This window comes from Lissotriton helveticus, chromosome 5_1 (assembly GCF_964261635.1).
Source record: "Lissotriton helveticus chromosome 5_1, aLisHel1.1, whole genome shotgun sequence".
NCBI classification, from domain to species: domain Eukaryota; kingdom Metazoa; phylum Chordata; class Amphibia; order Caudata; family Salamandridae; genus Lissotriton; species Lissotriton helveticus.
Genome location: NC_136065.1, coordinates 604,326,487 through 604,340,851, shown reverse-complemented (window position 1 = coordinate 604,340,851; position 14,365 = coordinate 604,326,487).

The window sequence follows — 14,365 nt, the reverse complement described above, 5'->3', positions numbered from 1 at the left end:
GTCCAGGGAATAGTCTTGCTTGTCTAGAATCACACTCTGAGTCTGTGTGCACTTGTGCAACCATTGTGGTAGAAGCATGTGGTTACTTCATGTCTTTGCTGAAATATAACTGCTTATTAAAAACCTATCCTATTATCAAGTTTCAGTAGTATTAGAACACAGTCATTGCTTATGCATTCGCAGAATGATTCAGGCATTCACACTAGCAGTGCAGTAGTGAAATGTGTAGAATGTATGCAGTCACCTTACCCCTTTCAGACTACTGTGTTTCTCCTGCTAAAGTCCAGGGAATAGTCTTGCTTGTCTAGAATCACACTGTGAGTCCGTGTGCACTTGAGCAATCGTTGTGGCATAACCATGTGGTTACTTCATGTCTTTGCTGACATATAACTGCTTAAAAAACTATCATGTTGTCAAGTTTCAGTAGTATTAGAACCCAGTCATTGCTTATGCATTTGCAGAATGAGGCAGGCATTCACACTAGCAGTGCAGCAGTGAAATGTGTAGAATGTATGCAGTCACCTTACCCCTTTCAGACTACTGTGTTTCTTCTGCTAAAGTCCAGGGAATAGTCTTGCTTGTCTAGAATCACACTGTGAGTCTGTGTGCATTTGTGCAACCATTGTGACAGAGGCATGTGGCTATTTCATCTCTTTCCTGACACATAACTGATTAAAAATGTACTGCCCTTGCACTCTTCTAGTAACCCATTCAGCACCATGTACTAATCCATTCACTGCGCCAAAACCCAACCACTTATAAATTCACTCAGGCACTCTCCTTCCAGTACTCTAATCATTCAGTCAGTATCCAAGTACTCATGCAGTGACTCCGGCCTTTGCACATAGACTGATTCAAACACCTATCCACTACGCATGCAGTCCTCTAACCACCTACACATTTGTCCTTCACACCTTCTATTCCCCAGTCAGTGTCTATACACCCCAGCAAACACCCTGCCACTCCCCTTGCACACCTCTAGTGACCCATTCTGCACCATGTACTAATCCATTCACTGCGCCAAAACCCAACCACTTATAAATTCACCTAGACATACTCTTTGCAGTGATCTAATCATTGAATCAGTACCCAAGTACTTATGCAGCGATCCAGGCTTTAGCATATGGACTGCTACAAACCCCTATCCACTATGCATGTAGTCCTCAACCACCTACACACTTATCTTTCACATCTTCAATTCCCCAGTCAGTATCCATACACTCCAGCAAACACCCTGTCTACCCTTGCACTCTTCTAGTGAGCCATTCAGCACCACGTACTAATCCATTCACTGCGCCAAACTGCAACCACTTATAAATTCACCCAGGCACTCTCCTTGCAGTACTCTAATCATTCAGTCAGTACCCATATACTCATGCAGTGACTCAGGCCTTAGCACATAGACTGATTCAAACCCCTATCCACTATGCATGCAGTCCTCTAACCACCTACACATTTGTCTTTCACACCTGCAATTTCCCAGTCAGTATCTATACACTCTAGCAAACACCCTGTCACTCCTCTTGCATTCCTCTAGTGACCCATTCAGCACCATGTACTAATCCATTCACTGTGCTAAAACCCAACCACTTATAAATTCACCCAGACATACTCTTTGCAGTAGTCTAATCATTTAATCAGTACCCAAGTACTTATGCAGTGATCCAGGCCTTAGCAAATGGATTGCTACAAACCCCTATCCACTATCCATGCAGTCCTCTAACCACCTACACACTTATCTTTCACATCTTCAATTCCCCAGTCAGTGTCTATACACTCTAGCAAACACCCTGTCACTCCCCTAGCACTCCTCTAGTGACCCATTCTGCACCATGTACTAATCCATTCACTGCGCAAAAACCCAACCACTTATAAATTCACCCAGGCATTCTCCTTGCAGTACTCTAATCATTCAGTTTGTATCCAAGTACTCATGCAGTGATTCAGGCCTTAGCTCATAGACTGCTTCAAACCCCCATGCACTATGCATGCAGTCCTCTAACCACTTACACACTTATCGTTCACATCTTCAATTCCCCATTCCTCCATTCAGCCATCCAGCACCATGTACTAATTCAAACACTGCGTCAAAACCCAAACACTTATACATTCACCCAGGCACTCTCCTTGCAGTACTCTAAGCATTCAGTCAGTACCTAAGTACTCATACAATGTTCCAGGCCTTAACACATACACTGGTACAAACGCTTGTATAAATGTTTTATATACAATGTGTTAGTTTAGTAATAGAAAAATGTAATTTATAGATTTATCAAAATTAATTTATATACATATATTTTTTACAGATATTGTTTATCATCATTAAAATAAACTCATCATGCCTAAAAAATCAGCAAAGAGAAAAGGACAGAAAAAGGACTATTATTTGATGAAAATTTAACAACAAGTATTGGATAACCAACAACATGTGTGGAAAAGTAATAAGTCTTCCGGTAAGAGGACAACTCAATTTATCAAAAAACTTTCAAAGCCTACAAACAATGTGTACATTGATGAAAGTTCAAAGAATGCTTCAACAACAAAAAAGCATAATAAGAAAAGAAACGTACAGAAAAGAAAATTATATTCAAAAGACACAATGTATGGTAAAGGGAGGAAAAGTCAGTATGCAGAAATTAGAAAGAAAATGTTTTACAATAGAGTTGTTTCTAATTTGTTAAAAGATGTGAAGAAATGCTATAAAGAGCAGAATTTTATAAAAAGATGAAGGAAATAGAAATTATTGTACAGAAGGCTTTTGAATTAAAAAGGAAATTATTCATTTTAGTTTTAAACAGAATTCGATCACTAGATAAACCAATCCATTTTATGAAAGTCAAAAGTAGGAGGAAAAGAGTAATTAACAGAACACATTTTTGTGATTTTTTTTGGGTGAATGGAAACATAGTTCAAGTTCAGAGCCTTTCTTTAATGAAGAGAGTTATTTTCAGACCAATGATGTATTGCATGCAGTGATACCAGTGGTCAAGCTTATGAGGTTAGAAATGGTTGTCCAATTGAGGAAGAGAAGATGGTTCCCAGAAATGTAGAAGAAGTGATAGCTGATGAAGTTCTAGGGAGATGTCCTAAAGCCCCAGTCTATACTTGGGATTGCAGTAGTATGTGTAGTACAAGACAGGAATCTATTGATATTTTATGCAATTGCTTACAACAATATAGTAAAAAAATTGTTAAACAAAAGATTAAGATGTTGCAAGGACTAGATCCTTGCAGAGTGAGATAAAATACTGGTTTGCAAGGTCATTCTCTGGCTTGTCTTTCTAGAAAAGTATGTCAAAGTGTTTTCATCATTTCAGGATGTTAGCAGTACATCATATTCAAATGCGGAAGTTAGTCAGAAGATTGTATTACGCAAAAAGTCCAACACTAATGTTAAATGAGTTGAACAGTGCTCTTTTGCGTGGGTCGGTATCAGATGTGAAGAAGGTTTGTGAGGAAATTGAGTTTTCGTACTTTGCTCCTTGACTAGAGAGTGCAGAAACTGACACATTAATAGAGGAAAAAGTTGAGGAGAATGTGCAACACACTACTACAAAAAAATGTGAAGAACAAATTACAAAGTTTAAGGTGATTTCAGGTGAAAGGCCAAATTACACTTGTATTTGTTGTAGGTGAACTCACTATAAAAATCAGACTAGGACTGTTGATCTGTATTTAAAATGTGAAAGAGAAAATAATGATAACTGGAAGAAATGTGCAACTTATTTGTTGGTAGAGAATTGTTTTGATTTGGGTTCTGATCAGCATATTTGCAAATTTTGTTATAACAAATTAGACGAGAATGAAATGCCCACTAGAGCTGTCCATAATAATCTAGAGTTGGTAACTATTCCTCCAGAACTAATAGATTTAAATACATATGAGTCTATTCTGATTCAATGTGTGCACTCATTTCAAGCTATTGTTGGTATGGAGCCTAAAACAGGTAAATTGCCTCCTACAGATTTACAGAGAGGATTAAAAGGAAGAGTTGTATATTTACCCCTAGATTTAAAGAAGAATATTAAAACTATTGGTGTAGAGAATGTAGAAAGTGAACCACTAGTTATTATAGTTAATGGTGTTCCTACTAAGAGTAGGAAAATCTGTCAAGAATTAGTGGATGTTATGAAAGTGCAAAAGACAACATTATATCTGATTAAAAAACGAGTACTACAAAAATGTGTATATGGCAGAAGAAGAAATTCTTTTAGGAGATGATACTGAAACATCAAGTGGTCAAATTGAAAAAGTGGACATGTCCAAGAGTGAACAAATCTATGCACATTATAGTGTACATCCACTTCATTCGAAAGAAGTGATGGGGAATACTATTGAATTATTCCAAATGAAAAAAGCAAAGGGAAGTCCCATAAGTGTGTGGGAAAAAAGTTTAGAAGCTCATTGTTTTCCGCAGCTGCTCCCAACAGGAAAAGGTGGACGATATGATAAACGACCTGTGCAGATTCCTTGCAACTGAATATCGGACAACAAGATTGTATGCAGAAGATCCAAGATTTCGACAATGTCTCCCATATATATTTCATCTTTTGTTTGAGAGTGACTTGTCTGGACTTTCATATGCAGTCAACCACATTTGGAAAACAGGAGTTCATCTTCAAAATGTGTCTGCAAAGGAATTTATGGATAAAGTACATCAGAGAGATGATCATTTAGAATCTCAACTGATTAATTTGATGGCATGTCAGCCTGGTACTAATGAGTATTGGTACAGTCGTCATAGAGAATATAAATGTATGCTAAGGAACTTAGGAACTCCTACGTGGTTTCTTACCCTAAGCTGTGCTGAATATGCTTGGGATGATTAACTTGAATTTCATATAAAAAATATTGAATACAAGACACCTAGAGAATTGTGCTCTTTGGATCCTGTTGATGTATGCAGATATTTCAATCATAGATTTGAATCTATAATGTCTTTTATCTGCAATAAAAAGAATACTCCTCTTGGAGAAGTTGTGGATTTCTTTTGGAGAAAGGAGTATCAAGCTAGATGTGCTCCTCATATACATATTCAGATATGGATCAAGGATGCACCTAAATTCGGAACTGATTCGGATGATACTGTTTTGTCTTTTATTGAAGAATATGCCACATATGCTATACCAAAAAGAACAGAAGAAAACAACTTAAGACAACAAGTCTTACGATTCCAAAGTTATCGATATGGAAAATACTGTCGACGAAAGTACAAGTCTAAGGAAAAGTTTTATACCAAATGTTGTTTTGGATTTCCACGTACTGTAATATCCGAAGGAAGAGTAAACAGTTGTATGTCAGCTGTGAGACATACCATCACTAGAAAATCTCTAAAAAATACATACAATTTGAGAAGAAGTGAAGAATAAAAATACATAAATGATAATAATTCACTTATTCTCTCAATGTGGAATGCTAATATAGATATTCAGTATGTTTCAGATAATTCCGTTGCTGTTGCCCAGTATGTGACATCCTACATTACAAAATCAGAAAGGATGGAATTGAAAGAAATGTGGGAAGAAATTTCTCACGTGAAGTGTCTTAGTAAAAAATTATAGTTTCAGTTTGAAGATGTTATCCCATCGAGAAATTGGAGCGTATGAATGCTCAGATCGGTTATCATCTGCAAGTTTATACTCAAAATCTAGAAGAATCATTTTAGTGAGTCTGGGTCTTGCTGCAATAAGAAACTGAGTACTTAAATCTGTACAAGAAATCTAATATTTAGCAGAAAAAAGATCCGGAACGTACAGATATTGTCAAAACAAACATCTTGGACACATATTATCCAAATAGAAGTCATCATCTTGAGAACATATGCCTTTATGAAGTGCAGCAATATTACACTTTTAAACAAAATACTACAGAAAACATAAATGATGGAAAATATGCAGTGATTGGTTGCGAAAGATGTTTGGTGAAACAAAGGAAAGGAAATTTGATTAATCACAGAAACCTGAGTTGTGATACTCCTGATAAAAGGGAATTTTACTATTTAGCACTTTTGCAACTCTTCAAACCGTGGCGTACAGAATTGGAATTACTTGGAGATTTTCAGAGCTATGAAGATTCCTTCAATGCTTGTAAAGATACCATGGAATGTACTGTTTTTGCAAATTATCTCAAAATGTTGAATGATAAAATTGATCAAGTAGCTACTATTGCAGCTGAGATTGCTAGAGACAGTTCTCAAGACAGTCAGCGTTCTGCTCCACTGAGTCAAGATCCACTAGGACAACCAATTCTTGAAAATGAAGAGGCAATCACCATGAATGAAGTGGAAACAGTAATGCATCAAGCTCAAGAAGATATTATGGACTTATGAAATTTGGAAGAACAACTAAATGTTGAAGAGAAAGAAATATATCAGCAAGTGAGACAACAGATTGGCCATGGATTTCTTCATGAAAAGAAAGAATGCACATGCACATCAGTCAGTGGCCAAGCTGGAACAGGAAAATGTTTCTTAATTAAAGTATTGACCAGTTATCTACAGAAAACAACTGACTCACATCTGTCTTGTGTTGTAACTGATCCAACTGGGTTAGCAGCACAAAACATTAAATAAATCACATTACATCGTTTACTAATGCTACCTGTCGAACATGAAAACAAATTGGAATATAATAAACTATCTGGAGAAGCTTGCTATGAAGTTTCAAGAGTGCTAAAGGAAATGAAACTTCTGATAATTGATGAGGTAAGCATGGTCTCAAACGTAATGGTTGCTTTTGTGCATTTAAGAATGCAGCAAATTCTTAAAACAGAGTACGATGTCTTATTTGGAGGAAAACATGTCATAGTTTTCGGAGATTCACTGCAACTTACTCCCGTAAAAGGACAACCAGTATTTTAAACACTTGTGCATGAAGATACCAGAAAGTCTTTGGGAAGTGTTGGCAAGTTTAATATTTGGTCATATTTTGAATGCAAAGAACTCATTACAAATATGCGACAGGCAAATGATGCTGATTATGGAACTATTCTTCAAGATATAAGAATTGGAGTACTGACAGAACATGGCAAACAAGCTTTGCAAAGTCGACTACTTACGAATTTGTTTACAAATGAGAATATAGTTCCTGAAAAAATATATATGAAAATTGCAGAAAATAAATCTGTAATCTGCTTAATGCCAACACTGCGTGAGTGTTCTATATGCTATGTTATGTTATGTTATATATTGACTTTTATAGCGCACGGCTACTCAAAAAGAGTGTCCCGGCGCTTTATTGAAAACTTGTATAAAGGTAACACAACACAGCCATAAAAGAAACACAGATCACAGAATAATAAAACTAATTAAAATACCCTAAAGGGCAAAAAGCCAAGTTTTGAGGCCCTTCCTAAAGGTAAACAGATTAGTAGCACCACGAAAAGCGAGAGGCAGAGTGTTCCAAAGCTGTGGTGCTAGCAACCCAAAGGAGCGGCCTCCAATGCGAGCCCTTTTTACTCGCGGGACCACTGCAAAAAGTAAAGATTCGGATCTTAAAGATCGAGCCGGATGGTAAAAGGCAAGTCTCCTTTGGAGATACTGTGCTCCCACAGCATGAAGAGCCTTATGGGCCAAGGTCAAGGCCTTAAAAACTATCCGCTTCCGGATAGGCAGCCAATGAAGCGACTGCAAAAGGCTAGCAGCACTGACTCGCCTGTTTAGGCCATAAATCGCCCTCGCAGCCGAGTTCTGGACGACTTGCAGCCGCTGCAAAAGATATTCCGGCAGGCCCAGATAGAGGACATGAACAAATGAACAACCTTTGAACCTAGAAAATGAAGTAATAATAAAAATGGAAGCCATTGATAAAATAGAGCATGAGGAATAACTATTATTTTGACAGAAAAATTGAAAACAAAATTGGATTCTTTAGAAAAATCAATATCTAAAACTGCTGGTTTAGAAAAGAATCTATATGTATGTGTAAACTGTCGGGTAATTTTAAGGTGTTATTTGATTGTAGAAAAAGGTTTACTAAATGGAGCAATGGGTAAAGTTGTTGATTTTGTTAATTATCAAAATAGAGATGGAATAGAATTTTTAAAAATCGAGTTTGATCAAATTGAAGAAGTAAAACAAGTTTGTCATTGTTCAGTTCGTTTTTTGCTTGTTAAAGATTTATATGTCCGTAGAAAACAGTTTCCACTTCCTCTGGCTTATGCAGTGACTATTCATAAACCTCAAGGATTAAGTGTAGACAGTGCTTTGCTGAACATTAGAAGTACCGTTTTTAAAGAGGTTATGGCATATGTTGCTTTGTCCTGAGTCAGAACTTTATCTCGATTGTTTTTGATTGATTTTGATGAGAGAAAGATTACTGCAAATGCAAACTGTGTAAAAGAGTATAATAGGTTAAGGAGAGTGTATGCTCCCAATTTGGGTGAATATCCTGTATTTGAAAAGCATGTAGTCGGTCAAAAAAAAGAATATATGAGAATATCTGTAGTGAAGTTATAGAGAAGGAAAAAAATCAAGATAATGTTGAGATTGCAAGCAAAAAGAAAAAGGACACTATTGAAAAGATTGTTGGGTATCAGTTAGAAAATAGTTCAGGTGTCAACTGCTATGCTAATGTAGTGGTCAATGTTGTTTTTTTCTAGAAAGTTTGCAACAGCAAATTATGGAGAATCGCGAAAAAAGATTTTGTTCCTTGTTGCATTGTATTTATGAAAAATTGAGAACTGATAAAAGTAAAATGTAAAGCGTTTCTGATACTCGTAATCTTTTGGATATATGTTCTGGTTCTACACAGAATATCCAGCAAGATGCTCAGGAATTTCTAATGTATATGCTTGCCGTATTGGAAAATGAAGGAATAGAAATTGAAAATCTTTTTGGCCTTTGTTATAAATGGGAACATCAATGTGAAAATTGTATGTTTACATGTAGCACTAACATAGATACTGAAAGATTTATATATTTGACATTACCAGACTGTAAAACAGTGTCTTTCAAGAAACTAGTTAAAGCAGCAAATCAAAACATGGAGTGTAGACAATTCAAATCAGAAATGTCATCAACATTATTTACACGAAGATATGGACAATATATAATTTTAATGATACAACGTTTGTACAGCTGATGGAAGAAAACTGGAAACTTTAATTAAACATTTTGTAGCTAGTCAAGTATCAAAATCAGGAAGAACCTTTGTAGCAGTAGGAAATATTTTCCATGATGGTCCTTCCACAACATCTGGACATTACACTGTTTATTTAAAATGTAATAAAGGATGGACATATTGTAATGATGCGCATTTGCTTTTTAAACATCGTTTGCCTCATGAATTACCAATTCCTACCTAATATTTTTATAACCAAAGTTTTAAGAACATAATTCGGCCTATGAGGAATTTATTAAAATGTATTAATACGATTACTATTGGACAATTTCAGTATAAAAGATTTCAGGAATACCATTTGGCCTAGAGGAAAGGTATACATTTGAATTAAGGACTTTTTCTTGCACATTCTCACAGCATATATTTTTAAAGAACATTATTTAGAGTGTATGAAAATTAAAAAGAATTGTTCATTTAACTATTATTTGAGTTCTTTCATATTCAAGTAAGAACATTCTCTTAGAAGGAAGCATTTTATATATGTGTGATTTGTATTATATGGTATGTTATTGAGGATGTAGTTTTTATGGAATGTTCAGAAATAGTATATTAAAAATATTTTTGTCACACTTTTTCTTTTTTAACAATCTTATTGATTGTTTTTTTTGCCCACTGTAATGTGATGAGTAACATTGAAATCACTGTTTGTAGTGAAATTCAATATATTCTGAGAACAGCAAAAAAGCAAACATTTTTCTTATATAATGTTAAAATGATGTTGAGTTGTAAAAAATATAATATTATATATTATAACTGTATTTTTTCTTCTCTTTCACAGATCTTAATTCTGAAATATGATTGTTTCAGAAATTTAAATTATAAAAAACAACTGAAAAAAATATTTAGCGTTTTTAACATCTACTGTGAAGGTAAGATTAACTAAGTATTAAAACACACAATGGCCTGTGTTTGCACACTGGTGAAGAAAGGGGGAAGGACTGAGTTGATATGTGTGGAAACATGCTCTGTGGGCATGTTAAGTTATGGGATAAAGTCCCCTTGAATCCTGAGGGTCCCTGGGGGCCAACTAACCCACCAGATATGTGCAGAAAGTGCCAGAGAGTTGCCTTGCAGAGAGGTGTAAAATGGGGCATGGCTTCAGACCACCTCCAGCAACGCAGCTCTATGATGTTTAATAGAGGGACATGGTGAGCTAGTAGGACCGAGGGACTTTCAGGATTAAAAGAGACTTACTGGCAGATGCATCAATGTAGCCTTTTGCTATTCATAAATAGCGATTTTTAAGGAATCACTATTTAGGAATAGCAAAAGACTATGCATGTAGGAATCACTTTTAAAATAGCGATTCCTAAACATTCCTTAGTTGCTACTCGCAAATTGCTAGTCGCAATTAAGGAATGCTGTCCCATTCATTCCTATGGGCCTACAGGCCCATAGGAATGAATTGGAGATTGCATGAGCAATTTGCGAGTACCAGTAGGTACTCGCAAATTGCTCATGCAATTTCAAGGGTGCAAAATGACACCCTGTTGCACCCCTGAAATTGATCTCTGCACATATGTTGCACACACACATGCCCTAAGGGCATGTTTGTGCGCAACATGAAACTTTGAAAAATGCCCAAAAGTGCTTTTTCAAAGTTTTAACAAATTACCACGAAGTTCAACTTCATGGTAAATGGTAATTTGCTACTCCTATTAGCGAATTCGCTATTTTTTTTACTTTCATGCATTGTGTAGGACTTGGCCCTTTCCCCAGAATTTTTCGTTTTTTATTCCTTTAATTTAGGGTGCCCCCTATTGTAACAAAAGGGTATAGGCCTTGTGTAGTGAAGAAAGCCCTGTGTATGTCAAACTAATGTTAAGGTGCAGGTGCTTACTTCCCCTAACATGGCCGCCACTGACCCCTGATACTGCAGCGTGGTCTTTGTGGGCGCATTCTAGTAATCAGGAGCTGGCTAAAAACCTCAAACAATGTTTCCATACTAGCCTGCCAGCCTGTCCATAGCCATAATGGTGGAACCTCCTAGAACCTCCTGGAACCTTCTGGAACAGGTGAGGTGGCACCAACTGCCACTGCCAACTGTCAACTGGGACTAAAAAAGGAAAGGGAGGGAAACTTTCCTGTCAGACTGAGGGAGCACAGACCTGGGGAGAACCTACGCAGGAGCTTTAGGCAGTGGGGCCTAGACAGGGACCTATGACACTGGTAGAGACAGAGCCTAGGTGCTACCTATCAAGTGTTGAGGGATCCTGAATTTGCCCCCCTGACCTAGCCCGGCGGAAGGGAACCCCAGGTCTGCTTGAAGGGAACTGGCTGAGGAGACTTGATATCAACCATCAACTTCAACATCCCCCCCTTCAAGGAACGCAGAGACTGCAATTTACAAGGGCACAAGAAATATAAAGCGCCAAGAAGAAACCAAATCACCACAGGACTTTTGAGAAACCAGGTATTGGCGCTGTAAAACTCCCTGCGCTCCCTGACGCCACCTGGGATCCCTTTTTCTGGATTGCCACTGTTGTGTGAACTGTCCTGTGGAACCTGCTGATCTGACTCCAACTAATATAAACTGTCTGCTGGCTAAGCACTCTTATTCCCTGGCGCTAGCACCCTGCACTACCTGTCCTGAGGAAAGTGCTCCACTGAAGTGAGTGCTAAGCGCTATCTCTGCGTAGCGCTAGCCTCCTGAACTGCTAGCCTGACTGAATTGCCTGAGGCTCAAGCACGGAACTGCCTGCAGAAGCGCTAGAACCCTGAAGCACTATGACTGCCTGAAGTGCTGTCCTGCATCATTTGAACTGGCTAATTTACTTCATCTTGCTGAACTGGACAGAGCGCTGTGTCCCAGGCGCTATCCCTGCGATCACCTGCTGAAGAGCTGTGCCTCCTTGAGAAGCGCTTATGTCCTTCAGACTGTTGGGCCCTGAAGCGCTATACTCTTAAAGCGCCACGAAGCTCCTGGGCGCTATTCCTGCCTGAAGCGCTTTTGCCCTGATGAGCACTGACTCTGCCTGAGACGGCTGTTGTGCCTTCAAGCGCTGTCGCCCCCAGAGAAGCACTGCCATTCGTGACCTGTTGACTGAGCCCAGCGCCGTGAAACCCCTGGCGCTAGGCCCCTTTGAAGAGCGCTGTGATGCCCCTACAACTGACACCAGAAAGCCATTACCAGCGCTGTTACTGCGAAGCGTTGTGAACCTGAGAGCTCGGCTGCTGCCTGGGGACCCTTGAGGTACTGTGAAGCGCTGTACATCCAGCATCTGTCATTAACTTCAAGCGCTGCATCAGCGAGGTGCTGTGTGCCCAGGACCTGAGTTTGCTGCCTGGCGCTGTGTCAGAAGGCTCCCTGAACTGGGGAATAGCCCCATTGGCCCCTTCAAGTCCTGGAACTGGGCCAGGCCCCCCCCCCCCAAAGACACCGTGGGGGCCTCAGCTAATAAAAGTTAACCCCTGCCTGGGGTACAGTTGCATGCCAGTTAGTGTAGCCCTATGCATGTTTATGGCTGAGTAATGCAGTGTTTATTCTCTCATGAAATGTTGAGCCTTTTTATGGGGTACTTACCTAATGGAATGTTTTATACTCCTGCCCCAGTGTTCTAACTTCTACCTACCAACAGGTATACTCTTGAATACTGAAATGTTGTATCCCTGCGTCAAGAACTGCAGAGCAAGGAATTGGTTAATTGTGCCTGTCTAATGAAAGGTTTTGTTCCAACCTGAGAATTCCTGCTCATGTGCCATTGTCTAACTGGTTCTTAGGCACAGGGTTTAGATATAATTAATGGAAGGTTGATCCCTGCTTGAGGAGAATGTTATTCTGGGTAAATTAAATGTTTAGTCCTACATAAGGGGCTGTTATCTTTAAGCTGCAGGAGCTAGGAAAACCTTATTACAGGCCCTGCCGATTCGAGGAGCTTGCTGCGCAAACTTGCTAATGGGGCCTGGGTTCTAATGACCTGTTTATTCCTGATTAAGGAAATGGTTGCTTCTGCCAATTGAATGGTTTACCCTCATTCGAGGCACTGTTTATTCCTGCGTTTTTGGAAATGTTATTGCTGAGAAATGCAGTGTTTGTGCTCCTAATGAAATGCATAAGGAGTTAAGGCTGTAGTAACTTTGGAATTGCCTTAAGGAAATGCACATATTACAATAGGCCTATTTATGACTGCCTTATTTGAGGGAATGCTCTGCATAGGCCCAATTAAATGTGCAGGTCTGAGTCATGAAATGGTTGATCTATTATTAAATGTTTACTTCTGCTCAGAGAAAGGCTACCCTGATTGAAGGAAATGTTTGTTCTTACTTGATGAGATAGGTAATTCTGGCCTAATGAAATGTTTTACACTGGCTTCATAGGAAGTTCTACATCTGCTCAAGGAGAATGTTCTTTCTGGCCTACAGAAATGTATTGTAGCTTATAAAATGTGTAGCCCGGGAAACAACGTTTACAATGCAACTTTTACAACGCCCTACCATTACAACGAAACTTTTACAACGCAAAAACTTTTACAACGCATACATTTACAACGCATGTCTTTACAACGCAGATACCTTTACAACGCATACCATTACAACGTAAGTATTGGTAAGTATATTATTTTTAAAATGTTATATGTTTGGGTTTTTGGGTAAAGGGGTATTTTTAGGGTTCAGGGTCAGTTTTGGGTTTTTGGGTAAAGGGGTATTTTTAGGGTTCAGGGTCAGTTTTGGGTCAGTTTTGGGTTTTTGGGTAAAGGGGTATTTTTAGGGTTCAGGGTCAGTTTTCAGTTTTTGGGTAAAGGGGTATTTTTAGGGTTCAGGGTCAGTTTTCAGTTTTTGGGTAAAGGGGTATTTTTAGGGTTCAGGGACAGTTTTCAGTTTTTGGGTAAAGGGGTATTTTTAGGGTTCAGGGTCAGTTTTCAGTTTTTGGGTAAAGGGGTATTTTTAGGGTTCAGGGTCAGTTTTCAGTTTTTGGGTAAAGGGGTATTTTTAGGGTTCAGGGTTTGTTTTCAGTTTTTGGGTAAAGGGGTATTTTTAGGGTTCAGGGTCAGTTTTGGGTTTTTGGGTAAAAGGGTATTTTTAGGGTTCAGGGTCAGGTTTGGGTTGTTGGGATACAGGGGTATTTTGTAAAAATAAAATAAAATTACATTTAAATAAAATTAATTAAATGAAATTAAATAAAATTAAAATATATTATAATAATTTTATATAATTTATAATAAAAAAATTATTATATACTTACCAATACTTACGTTGTAATGGTATGCGTTGTAAAAGTATATGCGTTGTAAAATCTTGCGTTGTAA